General features: G+C 41.4%; 1 protein-coding gene across 4 annotated transcripts in view; it reads right to left on the reverse strand.

Annotated features, from left to right (window-relative positions):
• The window catches only part of LOC136883455 (heme transporter FLVCR2), a 475,112-nt gene that overhangs the window by 330,033 nt on the left and 127,938 nt on the right, over nucleotides 1-17,141 (reverse strand). Inside the window, exon 1 of one of the 4 annotated variants that reach the window (XM_067155763.2) lies at nucleotides 7,515-7,806. The exons of the other annotated variants lie outside the window; for them this stretch is intronic. The gene's annotated coding sequence lies outside the window, so the exon portion shown is untranslated. Of the gene's footprint in view, nucleotides 1-7,514; nucleotides 7,807-17,141 lie in introns of those variants that run through there. 4 annotated transcript variants of the gene reach the window in all.

Consider the following 17,141-nt stretch of genomic DNA (forward strand, 5'->3'; position numbering starts at 1 on the left):
CCAAGTCAGTGTTTCTGAGAATCCCGTAGCGAAGCACGGGTACATCAGCTAGTTTCATACATTCGCAGGGAGGAAACACAATGACGGGAACAGCCATCACTCTGAGTTGCTCTGGTACATGTTACACGTAATCCGTTGTAATGTGAATCGCTGTTGAAGAGAAACTCGGAGATTTCTTAGTTTAATATTAATAGGCTACCGGTACAGCCATTTATTTGCGTTCTTCATAAAAATAAGCAATGGTAGGTGCTTAGGGAAAAAGGAAATCGAACTGTGCTTAAAAGTAATTAAATTTCTCGAAAGAATCCACATAAAAGTCTCAGCTGGGTGATTACAAGAAAGTGTTGAAACAACAGGCTTTTCTGAGAGAACGCTTGGTGCTGTGAAAACCGAAATGATCCACTCTAAACCGTCAACGCCCTTGAGTTCCTAAAAGTCATTAGCAGCTTAGTTTCTTCCTACTTGTATCACCGTGCCGCCGCGTTGGACACAGGAGTTCGATATGGCAACCTTGTACAAGGATGTCAGGCACGATCATAAAGAGGAGAATTGCATTGTTTGGTGACATAATGAGGATGGATAACAGAAGACTGACAAAACGAGTGTTTTACAAGAGCAAAAGTGGCAACCAGAGGATCCAACGAGTAAAGAAAGACCGGATTAACAGACAAGGGTTTTCAGGAGAAAGAGAAGAGACACGAGAGAGGAAGTCCCTAAGATAGCTAAATCGACAAGAACGGCAGGAATCCTAGAATATATGACACTGTTTGTACAATGGGCGTGATTATAATGTTTAGTGTAGTAACAGGCAAAATAGTTGAATAACAAAAATTACATGCATGGGTCAAAAGTAACTTCATTCGCTATAGGTGAAAACTCTCTCCTCAATTTCTGATGATCTGAAACTAGGGGATAATACTGCTACTACTAGGCCTACTACTACTACTACTACTACTAATAATAATCTATATATATAAAGTAGCTTGTCCTGACTGACTGACTGACTGACTGACTGATTCATCATCGCCGAGCCAAAACTACTGGACATAAAGAAATGAAATTTTGGGGATATATTTATATTGAGATGTAGGTGCTCGCTAAGAGAGGATTTTTGGATATTCCGTCGCTAAGGGGGTGAAAAGGGGGGTAAAATTTTAAAATGAGTGTGTCTATATCTCAAAACTTTAAAAGTTTACAGATGTGAAAATTGGTATTTAGAATCTTCCTTAAAAATAAGGAAACACGTATTTTTTTGTTTCCAGAAAATCCCAATAGGAGGGGTGAAAAAGGGTGAAAAAGGGGTTGAATGCCTTTAATCAGGATACCGGTACTTATATCTCAGAAACTGAAGATATTACAGACCTCAAAATTGGTACTTTTGATCTCTTTCAAAAATAAAGAAACACGTATTTTTTTGTTCTTGGAAAATCCAATTAATGGGAGGGTGAAAAGGGGGTGAATTTTTAAAATGAGTGAATCTATATCTCCAAACATTTAAAGTTTGCAGATGTAAAAACTGGTATTTAGAATCTTCATTAAAAATAAAGAAACACGTATTTTTTTGTTTTCGGAAAATCGCAATAGGAGGAGTGTAAAGGGGTGGAAAAGGGTTGAATGCCTTTAATGAGGCTACTTATATATCAGAAACTGAAGATATTACAGACCTGAAAATCGGTGTTTGAGATCTCCTTTAAAAAGAAAGAAACACGTATTTTTTTGTTTCTGGAAAACCCAATTAAGGGAGGAGGTGAAAAGGGGGTAATATTTTAAAATGAGTGTATCTATATCTCAAAACTTTTAAAGGTTATAGATGTGAAAATTGGTATTTAGAATCTCCTTTAAAAATAAAGAAACACGTATATTTTGTTTTCGGAAAATCCTAATAGGAAGGGTGGTAAAGGTTGAAGAAGGGGTCGAATGCCTTTCACGAGTCTACTTATATTTCAGAACCTGAAGATATTACAGACCTGAAAATTGGTATTTGGGATCTACTTTAAAAGTAAAGAAACACGTATTTTTCGTATTTGGAAAATCCAAATACTGGGGGGGGGTGAAAAGGGGGGTGAATTTTTTAAAATGAGTGTGTCTACATCTTAACACTTTAAAATTTACAGATGTAAAAATTGGTAGTTAGAATCTCCTCTAAAAATAAAGGAACACGTATTTTTTTGTTTCCTGTAAATCCCAATAGGAGGGGTGTAAAAGGGTGAAAATGGGTTGAATGCCTTTAATGAGGATACATATATGTCAGAAACGAAAGATATTACAGAACTGAAAATTTGTATATGGGATCTCCTTTAAAAATAAAGAAACACGTATTTTTTAGTTTTGGGAAAATCCAATTAATGGCGGTTAAACAGGAGTGACAAATTGGGGTGAATTTTTTGAAAGACTATATCTACAGAATATCTTGGAAACGTAAAATGTTACAGACGTAAAAAGTGGGTGTTTGGAATCTTCTGTAAATATAAAGAAACATAGGTGATTTGTTTTTGGAAACTCCACTTAAGGGGAACTCAAAAAGGGTTAAATTTAAAAATGGGAATTTCTACAGTATATCTAAAAAAAACTTAACATGTTACAGAAGTGAAAAATGGTATTTTTTTATCTCTAATAAACATAAAGAAACGTGTATTTTTAGTTTTCGGAAATATCACTTGGGAGGAGGGGGGGGGGGGGGTAAAAGTGACTGAAAATGGTGTTGAATTCTTTTAATTCGGCTACTGATATATCAAAAATGAAGATGTTACAGACGTGAAATTTGATATTTTCAATCTGCTTTAAAAGTAAATAAACACGTATTCTCTTAAAATCCAATGAAGCGGGGGGGGGGGGGGGGTGAAAGAATTGAAAAATTAATTGGCTTAATTGTATGAGAATACATACATGTAATAAAAACTAAAGGAACACGTATTTTTTTTGTTTCCTGTAAATCCCAATAGGAGGGGTGTAAAAGGGTGAAAAATGGGTTGAATACCTTTAATGAGGATACATATATGTCAGAAACGAAAGATATTACAGAACTGAAAATTTGTATACGGGATCTCCTTCAAAAATAAAGAAACACGTATTTTTTAGTTTTTGGAAAATCCAATTAATGGCGGTTAAACAGGAGTGACAAATTGGGGTGAATTTTTTGAAAGACTATATCTACAGAATATCTTGGAAACGTAAAATGTTACAGACGTAAAAAGTGGGTGTTTGGAATCTCCTGTAAATGTAAAGAAACATATGGGGATACTTATATCTCAAAACTGAAGGTAATAGACGTGAACATTGGTGTTTGGAATCCCCCTTAAACATAAAGAAACAAGCCTTCTTTTAATTTTTTTTTGGGAGGGAGTGGCGGTAAATAAACGTAACGGCGGTGGGGTGTAGAACGAGGTGAGATCAATTGATTTTACTCTTATTAATATTCTTATAAGGATCCTCCGTTGCTCAGGCGGCACCGTGCCGGCCTCTCACAGCTGGGTTCCGTGGTTCAAATCCCGGTCACTCCATGTGACATTCGTGCAGGACAAAACGGAGGCGGGACAGGTTTTCTCCGGATACTCCGGTTTTCCCTGTCATCAGCCATTCGAGCAACACATAATAATAATAATAATAATAATAATAATAATAATGTTCCGGACCGTCGTCAAATGTGCGGACCGCGCTGGTAACGGCTCCTGGACGGGTAATGACTAAGAATGCAGTCCGGCCGCGGGTTCAGTGCCGCCAAGGCACCCAATATGACACCACTCCGGATCTCCTGAAGGATTTTATCTATATTAAAAATGATTAAGGGAAAAGATGGCAAAGATTTACGGACCCAACTGACCAGGAGGAATACCTGAGCCTAGCCCGGGAAGTACGAAATCGATTGCTTGAAAGGAAGATTGAAAAATGGGAGGAAACGTGCTGTAAAATAATAGAAAACGAGTCAGATCGGGAATTTTGGTGGATTCTCGCAGAAAACGAGTCAGATCGCGAATTTCGGCGGATTATATATCTAAAACAATAAGTATTCAATTATAAATTTCAGTATAATACCGTAGCGAAGCACGGGTATCTTGCTAGTAATAATAATAATAATAATAATAAGCCGCAGGAAGAACTAGGAAGACCGGAAAAGCCTGGACAGATGAACAACGGAAGCAGGCCAGCGAACGCATGAAGGAGTATTGGACACAGAAAACTCCGCACGAAGAGAAAGAAATGAAGTTGTAGCGTGATCCTTAGTGGTCCATTCGCTTGTAATAATAATAATAATAATAATAATAATAATAATAATAATCGTATGGCCTTATCTACCGTGTGCAGAGATTTCTGGCTGTCTGGTCGTTCTGTTTTACTCTAGGCCCACTAGATGGCAGACCGAGTAAACTCAACCCAGCTCCTTCAAAATAAGCGCCTTAATAACCTCCTCTATCGATCAAAAGGTGAAATTGATACATCATGAACTTGGAACTTTAATCAGATGTCACTACTGAAATACTAACTGTGTTATTGTGAAGTTTCCTAAACTGATTGAATTTCTCCTTGTTTTGTTTCGCTATACATCAAGAAGTTTGGACATTTTTCCACAGATGACACTACCAAAAACTATGGTCATGCACTCTGGTGCAAGGTAAAGGAAGTTGTTATTGAAAGAAATTTTGTGTTTATAGGTTTTCACAACTTTCATTTGTTTTTTATGTAATTCTAGGTTTGCAACACTTCTGTCTCATTCCGCCAGTTTTGAATCTGGACAATGAAAAATTCTGTAATTTGCAGCCTATCACAGGCTTCTTGTTCGGTTTTGAGTGTAACTTTTGACTTCAACCAATAAAATTGAAAGAGTGTATCCGGATTAGTCCAGTATCCTCTCGAACCTTCCCTGAGGGTATATAAACTGCGGCTTTCTGGCTACCTTGTCAATTGATCGTCGTCTTTCTAAGTGTGTGTGTCAAGGCAAGAGGCAGGGCCTCTTTCTTTGGGCGGCAGAACATCTACAGGGTAATGGTCACGTAAATTCTATCTCTCTTGCTGTCTCCGCAAATTTATCACCGGGGGAAGGTCCGAATCTTTAACTATGTAACAAACTTTTTAAAAATGTAAATCTTCTTTCGGCTAATGTAAATTTCATAAAGTCTTTAAGTGTAAATCGGGGATATAGAGTGAGTTACCCTCTGGAGCTCCCCTTCATCTTGGTTTGAGGTGACAACGATTTAGTAACTGTTTTTTCTGTAATGTATTAAAGTTATTTCCATACGAGCCACCTCAGTAGTTTGGGAATAGCCCCTGTTTCATCGGCCGAGAGCCCTGTAGGTTTTAATTTTTCATTATCTGGGAGCGTAGTGTACGCCTCCATTCAGTTTGTGTTCGGGCCGTTTATTTACCTGTTCTTTTTCGCAAAGGCCCTGTAGGTTAGGTACTAGATACCCCTGTACAAAACTATTTCAATTTGAAAGTTGTGGCTTGCGAGGCCAGAGATTGTAAGATTTTGATGTTGCCTTCAGCAGGCTGGAAGAAACTGAGAGCCTGTTAGCCCTCTTCAAAGTTTTGTGATAGTGAAGGGTGCCTCTGGAAGGCTAGACATTGGAATGTAGGGAGCAAGTGCTCTTGAATTAGGGGAATTCTGCCCTTGACTAAATTATTTCTCATTTTGAATTGTAAACTTGAGCTGGTAGCTCAGATATTGTAAAACTAGGGGCTTGAAGCCCAAAATTGTTAAAGTTCTGGATCTTGGATTTTTCCAAGTCTCGTTTCAAGATTGGCATTGTACCTGATTTGTCATTGTGATTTCACCTAGTGGAAATTTGTTAAATTTGTTTTTTTAAATATTGAAAGAAATATAACCTTTGTTAAAATTTTAATTTCAATTCTTGGTATTGTAGTTAGAACCTTTCAAATTCGCACCTTCTTTCACCATCTCTGCGTTCCACAGATACGCCGGAATAATAATAATAATAATAATAATAATAATAATAATAATAATAATAATAATAATAATATTGATAATACGGTCTTGTTTGCTGAAACAATGCAGGAAGCAAATCCTTCAACTAGAGAAACAAGCACGTAAAATAGGTCTTCACATCTCGATCGAAAACACTAAAATAAAGACAAAAACAACAAACACCCACATAAAGATACCTCAAAGTCCTAGAACAAAAGATTGAAATAGTAAATATCTCAGAGAATGGAATGCAAAGCAATGGAATCCAGGAACTTGAACTAACAAAGGATACATACAACAAGAACTCTCCTTCATGCCGATCCAAAATTAAAGATAAAACAGTGATTAAACCAGAAACAGTAAACATGAACTCAAAGGCCACATGGAGAAACTCGAGCGAAAAGAAAGGAAAACTTCATAGGATAATACACGTGAAGAATGAAACACTAACTCTCTGACACTGTGCGAATACGAGGCACGTCCAGAATGAACTCTAGCCAGTAGCGTAGCCAGGATCGGCCAATGGCGGGGGGTTACAGTTACAAAATTAAGATATAACATAATGAAAGTGCTTGTGCTTGTTCGTGTCTGGTACGCGCATGCATGACTGTCATAAGGATACTGATACAAGAGTGAATTACTGTATGTGATATTCAGATTGCAATACACTACAAAATTCTTACTTTAAAATACAGAACAAGAACAATATGATCGAGGTCAGCAGTTTTATCTCAAACGGTATGTTCAGTTTACAATCTAAAATCTAATTTTCGAGGCTTCCTAGAAAATAAATTTATCACATCTGTTGGTTTTACAACTATGTCTCTGTGAATGTTCAAGGGAGCCAACCCGTTGAGTCGACTTTCACTTGTGGTATTTCTGAGGTAGGTTTTAAGGCGTCTTAATGTTGAAAATGATCTCTCACTGGCTGCAGTGGTGACAGGTAGGGTGGCAAACACTCTCAACAAGCAGTAGATTGCAGGGAGTTTATCTTGATCACATAAAAGAAGTTTATTGTTTACTGTCAGTTTCTATTTATTTTCTTTTTGTGAAAGTTCAATGGGGGGGGGGTTCTAACCCCCAGTAACCCCCCCCTGGCTACGCCCCTGACTCTAGCAGATTAACCAAACAAATCTTTGACTTCTTCCGTAACGCCAAAGAAAACATAACTGGTTTAAAGAAACTGAAAAAGACCGCGTAGAATTGGAACCTTATATTTTCGTCCTTAGTTATTACTTCAGCTGTTCCATCGAAAAGTGAATTTTCTGTCATTTTTAATTCTACGCGGTCTTTTTCAGTTTCTTTAAACCAGTTATGTTTTCTTTGGCGTACTCCTTTAGAATCATGGCCATCGCTACGGCTAGACGTAGTTCGCATTAACATTATGAAAGTGTGCTTATGTTATGAACACGATCGATCTGGAGAAAAACTCAGGAGTTACAAGGAACTCGAGAATCGTTGCTGAGGAAAAGACACACTCGCGTCGGAAACATTTTACACTCTTCAGCTCTAACGAAAACTCGGGGGAATTACAGTGTTTACCATCTAGTATCTAGCACTGGAAAAGACACGAAGCTTGTCTTGAGAAACTTACCCAGCAGTCTTCAAGTTCCGGACACAAGTGGATGAAATGCCCTGTGTTGTTACAGTGCCGCCTGACTAATTAACTGTTCCACAACAACACATTGTTTGCATTCCAGAGGCGTGTTCACGAGACGCACGAGGAAGAGAAGCAGCTGAATTGCGTATCATTTCTTCCTAAATCAGCGCAAGATAGATCCCGCTTGCAGTGACCTCCAGCAGACGTCTCAGAAATAACATAAGCAACGGGCTTGCACGAGATCAGACGCGAAGCCAGGTGGGGGCAAGGGTTACTGCGGGTTAGAAGACCCCCCCACCCCACACCCGCCTTCCCATGGAATGGTTACAAAAGAAAATAAACGCAAACTGACAATAACTCTACTCAGTGTGTTGAACATTCACTGTAAAGCCAATAGCTCTCTTGAATAAGCCTCGAAAGTTGCGTGTTAGATCGTACTGTTCTCGTTCTGTATTGTAATGAAAGATTTTGTAGTGCACTGCACTCTGAATGTCAACACCTGTACCAGTGTCCTCATGCGTGAAGCACCTACAAGCTGCCAGCTTGAAACAGTGGGTATTACGTCTCACAGAAGCACACCACACGAGTGCAATTACGATGTGTTGATGCCATCAACAGTGTTATATTTTCTCGCGAAAACGGCTTACCACACTGTTGTTAAATTTTGCATGGCGACAGTGTTCAGGTCGATATTGATTAAGTTATTGAATAGTTAACTTGTCTTGTCTTTGAATCATCATTCCATACACTGGTTTGATGCAGCTCTCCATGCCACCCTATCCTATGCTAACCTTTTCATACATATCGCATCCTACATCTGCTCTAATCTGCTTGACATATTCATACCTTGGTCTACCCCTACCGATCTTAGCCCCTGCACTTCCCTCAAAAACTAACTGCACAAGTCCTGGGTGTCCTAACATTCTATCTCTTCTCGTCAAATTTAGGCACAATGATGTAGTCACACCAGTTCGTTTCACTATCTCTTCATTCGTGATTCGTCTAGCACTCTTTTGTAACACCACATTTCAAAAGGTATCATTCTCTTTCTTTCATCGTCTATGTTTCACTTCCATGTAGTGTAGATAGTGCCGTATTCGTGTGTATCTATTAGAGCGTAGTTCTAATGATGATTTGTCTAAGCATTTAGCTTTGTTGGTAATCTTTGAGTACAGTAGTTCTTGCAAATTTCATTTCTGTTTGTGCTTATTAGTGACATACGGTACCGGTATTGTAACTAGGATACGTCTGAAAGTAGTTTAAAAATTACTGTAGAGTACTGTACTGTACAGTAGTATACGAGTAACCTAATATCCTATCAGAATTTACTCTGCTTATTATTGTAAAATATTTGTGTAGTACTGGTGTAGTAGAGGTATCCGTAGAAACTCTTACTAAAATTCTGTTGTAATTAGGATAGGCTTAATTGCAGTTTGCAATGGTGTAGTTCTTGTTTATTACTTTAGATATTCAGTAATTAACAGCAGTTTTTATCCTGTTAGGGGTTGTAGGATAAAAAATAGAGTAGTATTGCAGTGTAGTCGTACATTAATTACCTAATTGTTGTGTGATCTTAGAGTACTATCCCAGACAATATACCCCTCCGTTCATTTATTTTTTGCAAATAAGTTATTTTATTTTAATTTTAATTTTTTCCGTAAAGAATGGCTAAGGAGCGCCAGTGTACGAACTGTGCATGTGGCGAGGCATTGATGGGTATGAGAGAGGAGTTGGAGAGTTTGAGGGAGATAATTAGGATTCTCACAGAAGACAGGAAGGAAGATAGGCCTCCCTCAAACAATGTACAGGTTACAGTAGGTGTACAAGAGGGAGGGGAAGGAAAGGGGGGAGTTGTAGAAGAAAGGTGGTCTAATGTTCTAAGGGGAAGGAGATTGCAGGCTAAGGGCTCTATTCAGGATCAGAATTCAGGACAGGTGTCTGTGCGAAATCGGTACGAGTCACTCCAGGTAGAACGACAGAGGGAAGATGAGGGACAGGGAACTCTTGCTGAGATGTGTGGAAGGAGGAGGAAGGGAAAAGGTAGGAAAGGGAAATATAGAGTAGAGGATAGAAAAAGACAGGTGGAACAGGGTCATGGGAAGGAGAGAAGGGAGGAGGAAGTAGCTTCTGCAGCTATCAGGAAAGATAGGGCTGACCAGGAGGGGAGGGGATCAAATGAGGTGGGTAGGGTTGAGGCTCTGATCACGGGGGAATCAATCGTTAGACATGTGGGGAAAGTGTGTGGAGGAAAGGGAACCAGGGTAGAATGTTATCCAGGAATTAGGTTGAGGCAGATGTTGAGGAAAGTAGAAGAGAGGGAGGAGGGGAACGAGAAGGTGGTAGTGTTTCACGTTGGTACCAACAACGTAAGGCAAGCTGATATAAGTACCAACATAGTTGGAGATGTGTGGGATCTGGTAAATACAGCACGGGCGAAGTTTAAGAAAGCGGAGATTGTTATTAGTGGAATACTGTGTAGGAGGGATACTGACTGGAGGGTGATTGGGGATTTAAATGAGACTATGGAGTGGGTATGTGGGAAACTGGGAGTGAAATTTCTAGATCCTAATGGGGGGGTAGGAGATAGGGATCTGCGCTCAGATGGCCTTCACTTAAACCGCAGTGGTACATAAAAGTTAGGAAATTTGTTTGGAAGGGTAATAGGGAGGTACATTCAGGGAAACGGGATGGCCTAGGGAGCGGTGATAAGGGAACAGGGAACTGGAAATCAAGTAGGGATGACATAAAATTGTTAGTGTTGAACGGTAGAAGTATTGTAGAGAAAGGAATAGAATTGAGTAATTTAATAGATATGTATTTACCAGATATTGTAATAGGAGTTGAATCATGGCTGAGAAATGATATAATGGATGCAGCAATTTTCTCACGGAACTGGAGTGTATATCGTAGAGATAGGATAAGAATGGTGGGAGGGGGAGTATTCATTCTGGTGAAAGAAGAATTTGTAAGCTACGAAAAAGTTAAAGATGAGAGACATGAAATTCTAGGTGTAGGCTCATTTCTAAAGATAATAGGCAACTTGATATATTTGGAGTGTACAGATCGGGAAAGGGTAGCACTGACGCGGATTCAGAATTACACTGACTGACAGTGACAATGCAACACCAAGGAGAAGTGGTTCGAAAGGGATGAAAGTTGGGGGGAAAAAAACGGCTCGGATGAATAATTGCTGCTTATTTCAAACCGATGTGCAGGTTACACAATGCGCATGGCATCGAGTCAATAGGATGTAGGACCACCGCGAGCGGCGATGCACGCAGAAACACGTCGAGGTACAGAGTCAATAAGAGTGCGGATGGTGTCCTGAGGGATGGTTCTCCATTCTCTGTCAACCATTTACCACAGTTGGTCGTCCGTACGAGGCTGGGGAAGAGTTTGCAAACGGCGTCCAATGAGATCCCACACGTGTTCGATTGGTGAGAGATCCGGAGAGTACGCTGGCCACGGAAGCATCTGTACACCTCGTAGAGCCTGTTGGGAGATGCGAGCAGTGTGTGGGCGGGCATTATCCTGCTGAAACAGAGCATTGGGCAGCCCCTGAAGGTACGGGAGTGCCACCGGCCGCACCACATGCTGCACGTAGCGGTGGACACTTAACGTGCCTTGAATACGCACTAGAGGTGACGTGGAATCATACGCAATAGCGCCCCAAACCATGATGCCGCGTTGTCTAGCGGTAGGGCGCTTCACAGTTACTGCCGGATTTGACCTTTCTCCACGCCGACGCCACACTCGTCTGCGGTGACTATCACTGACAGAACAGAAGCGTGACTCATCGGAGAACACGACGTTCCGCCATTCCCTCATCCAAGTCGCTCTAGCCCGGCACCATGCCAGGCGTGCACGTCTATGCTGTGGAGTCAATGGTAGTCTTCTGAGCGGACGCCGGGAGTGCAGGCCTCCTTCAACCAATCGACGGGAAATTGTTCTGGTCGATATTGGAATAGCCAGGGTGTCTTGCACATGCTGAAGAATGGCGGTTGACGTGGCGTGCGGGGCTGCCACCGCTTGGCGGCGGATGCGCCGATCCTCGCGTGCTGACGTCACTCGGGCTGCGCCTGGACCCCTCGCACGTGCCACATGTCCCTGCGCCAACCATCTTCGCCACAGGCGCTGCACTGTGGACACATCCCTATGGGTATCGGCTGCGATTTGACGAAGCGACCAACCTGCCCTTCTCAGCCCGATCACCATACCCCTCGTAAAGTCGTCTGTCTGCTGGAAATGCCTCCGTTGACGGCGACCTGGCATTCTTAGCTATACACGTGTCCTGTGGCACACGACAACACATTCTACAATGACTGTCGGCTGAGAAATCACGGTACGAAGTGGGCCATTCGCCAACGCCGTGTCCCATTTATCGTTCGCTACGTGCGCAGCACAGCGGCGCATTTCACATCATGAGCATACCTCAGTGACGTCAGTCTACCCTGCAATTGGCATAAAGTTCTGACCACTCCTTCTTGGTGTTGCATTTGCTCTGTCAGTCAGTGTATTTGATAAGATAATCAGCTACGTGGGAAACGACAGGGAAAGAAATGTGATTGTAGCGGGAGATCTGAATTTACCAGATGTCAATTGGGAAGCAAATGTAAACGACAGGAAGCATGACCAACAAATGGCAAATAAGTTAATATGGCAAGGACAGCTGATTCAGAAAGTGATGGAACCAACCAGAGGGAAAAATATCCTGGATGTGGTGCTGATGAAACCAGATGAGCTCTATAGAGAAACTGAAGTAATAGATGGTATTAGTGATTATGAAGCTGTTTTAGTCGTAGTTAAAAATAAATGTGATAGAAAGGAAGGTCTTAAAAGTGGGACTTTTTTTTTTTTGCTAGTTGCTTTACGTCGCACATATACAGATAGGTCTTATGGCGACGATGGGACAGGGAAGAGCTAGGAGTGGAAAGGAAGCGGCCGTGGCCTTAATTAAGGTACAGCCCAAGCATTTGCCTGGGGTGAAAATGGGAAACCACGGAAAACCAGTTTCAGGACTGCCGACAGTGGGGCTCGAACCTACTATCTCCCGAATACTGGATACTAACCGTACTTAAGCGACTGCAGCTATCGAGCTCGGTCGTAGGACTATTAGGCAGTACCATATGGCTGATAAAGCAGGCATGACGCAGTTTCTAAAGAGTAACTATGATCGGTGGAAAACGGTAAATAAATATGTAAACAGACTCTGGGATGGGTTTAAAGAAATTGTTGAGGAATGCAAAAACAGGTTTGTACCTTTAAGGGAGCTAAGGAATGGTAAAGACCCACCTTATTATAATAGAGAAATAAAGAGAGTAAGAAAGAGGTGCACACTGGAAAGAAATAGAGTTAGAAATGTCTGTGGAATAAGGAGAAATTGAAGGAACTTACTAGAAAATTGAATCTAGCAAAGAAGGCAGCTAAGGATAAGATAATGGCAAGCATAATTGGCAGTCATACGAATTTTAGTGAAAAATGGAAGGGTATGTATAGGTATTTTAAGGCAAAAACAGGTTCCAAGAAGGACATTACAGGAATAATTAATGAACAAGGGGAGTGTGTATGCGAGGATCTTCAAAAGGTAGACGTATTCAGTCAGCAGTATGTAAAGATTGTTGGTTACAAGGATAATGTCGAGATAGAGGAGGAGAGTAAGGCTAAAGAAGTATTAAAATTTACATATGACAACAATGACATTTACAATAAGATACAAAAGTTGAAAACTAGAAAAGCGGCTGGAATTGATAAGATTTCTGGGGATATACTAAAGACAATGGGTTGGGATATAGTACCATATCTGAAGTACTTATTTGATTATTGTTTGGTCGGAGGAGCTATACCAGATGAATGGAGAGTTGCTATAGTAGCCCCTGTGAGTAGTATAATTGGATGGTTCTGCGGCCACCTCCACCTCAGGCTCCCAGAGGCCACCTCCACCTCCACCTCAGCCAGAGGCCTCCCAGATGCTTCCTCCACCTCCACCTCAGCCAGAGGCCTCCAAGAGGTCTCCTCCACCTCCCGCGGGAAATTTGAATTTGTAAACAAAGCCACGTGCTTTTTGACAGCTGTCATCGACAACAACGCATCGCTAACCTCAGTACTGCCATCTTGACGGGCCTAAACCTCAGTAGTGCCAACTTAACCTAACTAGCGCGAGGTAAACAAAGCCACGTGCTTTTTGACAGCCACGTGCTTTTTGAGAGATTTGTAAACAAAGCCACGTGCTTTTTGACAGCTCTCATCAACAACAACGCATCGCAAACCTCAGTACTACCATCTTGACGGGCCTAAACCTTAGTGGTACCAACTTAACCTAACTAGCATGAGGTAAACAAAGCCACGTGTTTTTTTTGACAGCCACGTGCTTTTTGACAGATTTGTAAACAAAGCCACGTGCTTTTTGACAGCTCTCATCAACAACAACGCATCGCAAACCTCAGTACTACCATCTTGACGGGCCTAAACCTTAGTGGTACCAACGTAACCTAACTAGCATGAGGTAAACAAAGCCACGTGTTTTTTTGACAGCCACGTGCTTTTCGACAGATTTGTAAACAAAGCCACGTGCTTTTTGACAGCTGTCATCGACAACAACGCATCGCTAACCCCAGTACTGCCATCTTGACGGGCCTAAACCTCAGTAGTACCAACTTAACCTAACTAGCGCGAGATAAACAAAGCCACGTGCTTTTTGACAGCCACGTGCTTTTTTGACAGCTGTCATCCGCCATCTTTGAGCACCGTGCTGCCCTCTTTCGTCACCTGTCATCGGCAGTGCTGCCATCTTGACGGGCCTAAACCTTAGTGCTACCAACTTAACCTCACTAGCTCGAGATAAACAAATCCACGTGCTTTTTGACAGCTACGTGCTTTTTTGATAGCTGTCATCCGCCATCTTTAATCTATAGAGCACAGTGCTGCCCTCTTTAGCTACTTACCTTTGAAATGTGGTGGCGGATAATTTGAAAAATGCTTTTCGACAAGCAGCCATCTTTAATCCAGAGAGAACAGTGCTGCCCTCTATGTGGTGGCGGCAAATTGAAAAATTCCACATGCTCTTGTTTGAAAACAAACTCACGTGCTTTTTTGACAGCTGTCATCTGCCATCTTTGAGCACAGTGCTGCCCTCTTTAGTTTGAAATGTGGTGGTGGTAAATTCCACGTGCTCTTGTTTGGAAACAAAGCCACGTGCAGCTGTCATCCGCCATCTTTAATCAACAGAGCACTGTGCTACTATCATGCGGGCAATTTCATCACCTGTCATCCGCCATCTTTAATCCACAGAACACCGTGCTGCCCTCTTTATGGCTACTACCTTAAGCACGTAGTAGCGGACAATTTGAAAAGTTCTGTTAGCTATCATCCGCCATCTTTAATCAAGAGAGCACCGTGCTGCCATCTTTAGCTAGATACCTTTGAAATGTGGTGGCGGCAAATTGAAAAATTCCACGTGCTCTGGTTTGGAAACAAACTCACGTGCTTTTTCGACAGCTACCATCCGCCATCTTTAATCAACAGAGCATAGTGCTGCCCTCTTTAGTTTGAAATGTGATGGTGGCAAATTCCACGTGCTCTTGTTTGGTAAACATAGCCATGTGCTTTTTTGACAGCTGTCATCCGCCATCTTTAATACAGAGAGCACCGTGCTGCCCTCTTTATCGTAGTAGATGTAAATTCGTCACCTGTCATCCGCGGTGCTGCCATCTTTAGCTAGATACCTTTGAAAAGTGGTGGCGGATAATTTAAAAAGGAAAATTCTACAGCAGCCCTCTCTCGACGCTAATTGCATAAGATGGTGGCTATACATGACTCCTTAAGGGTGCTTACGCAAGATGGCTGCTATACACAGGTTCTTATGAGACGCCCTTGGGATGCTTGCGCAAGATGACAGTTATACATGGCTCCTTATGAGATGCCCTAGGGATGCTTGCGCAAGATAGCGGCTGCTCTTATGGGACGGCTTAAGGGTCCTTGCACAAGATAGCTTAAGACACCCTAAGGATGCTTGCGCAAGATGGCGGACACAAGATGGCGGCTATACACAACTCCTTATGAGACGCTTTAAGGGTGCTTGCGCAAGATGGTTGCTACTCTTAGCTTAGAGGCTAACGTGTCGTGATAGTTCGATTCATTAAATTTAGGGCTTAAATGCAAAATGTTAAATATATCGAAAACGGTGCACCGTAGAGCAAAACGGACAAAATTTTTCTGCCTAATACCTAGGTTCGCAGTATGAGGAACAAGAAAATCATAGTCTAATGATGGGATCAACGGTTCGGTTCCTACTTAGGCCCTTTGGCATTTGCTCTGTTTTAGCTTGTATTGAAGCGAGTCTTCGTAACATGATCAGGTCTAGCTATGGTAGAGAGTATAACGTACCGTGCAGGTTCGATTCATTAAATTTGGAGGCTTAAATGCAAAATGTTAAATATCTCGAAAACGATGCATCGTAGAGCAAAACGGACAAAATTTTTCCGCCTAATACGTAGGTTCGTAGTATCAGGAACAAGAAAAAACATAGTCTAATGATGAGATCAACGGTTCGATTCCTACTTAAGCCCTTTGCCATTCGCAGCTATCTATTTCTACAAGATGGTGGCTGCTCTTATGAGAAACAAGATGCCTTGAGACGTCCTAGGGATGCTTACGCAAGATGGCAGACACAAAATAGTGACTATACATAGCTCCTTATGAGACGGCCTAGGGGTGCTCGCACAAGATGGCGGCTACTCTTATGAAGAAAGCTAGCTTAGAGGCTACTGCGCAAGATAACAGCTGCTGTTATGCATGTGGTGGAGGGCAATTTGAAATTCTATGTGCTTAATCAACAGAGCACCCTGCTGCCCTCTTTAGCTGAAATGTGGTGGTGGATAATTTGAAAAATTCTTTTGACAGCTATCATCTTTAAACAAAGGCGACTATACATAGGCTGTTAAGGCCTTATCATTCTCCTCCTCCTCCTCCTCCCCCTCCTTCTCTACCTCCTCCTCCGCCTCTTATGTCAAGGCATAGCTTTATATCGAACAAGTTTAAACCTGCATCGCGAAGGCAAGCGTGTGCAGCGATAACATTATTGTGCATGTTTAGACTTTCGAAACATAAGAAGAGTAGAATCAAACGCTGTACTCGATACGACATGTGATCAGAACATTGATTGATGCGTTCAGAAAACAAAATAAGTGATCAAGACTAGAATCGAACAATGTACTCAATACATCATGTGTTTAGAATATGTCAGGGGATACGCTTGTTCTAAGAAGATCAGATTGAAACATAACAAGACTAGAATAGAACACTGTAATCGATGTTGTTAACTTCAACATGTGATCAGAACATTGATTGATGTGTTCAGAACACAAAATAAGTGATCATGACTAGAATCGAACACTGTACTCGATACAACATGTGATCAGAACATTGATCGATGTGTTCAGAACACGAAATAAGTGATCAAGACTAGAATCGAACACTGTACTCAATACAACATGTGTTTAGAACATGTTAGGGGGTACCCTTGTTCTAAGAAGATCAGAATGAAACATAACAAGACTAGAATCGAACACTGTAATCGATGTTGTTAACCTCAACATATGATCAGAACATTGTTTGATGTGTTCA

Source organism: Anabrus simplex, chromosome 11, assembly GCF_040414725.1.
Source record: "Anabrus simplex isolate iqAnaSimp1 chromosome 11, ASM4041472v1, whole genome shotgun sequence".
Lineage (NCBI taxonomy): Eukaryota > Metazoa > Arthropoda > Insecta > Orthoptera > Tettigoniidae > Anabrus > Anabrus simplex.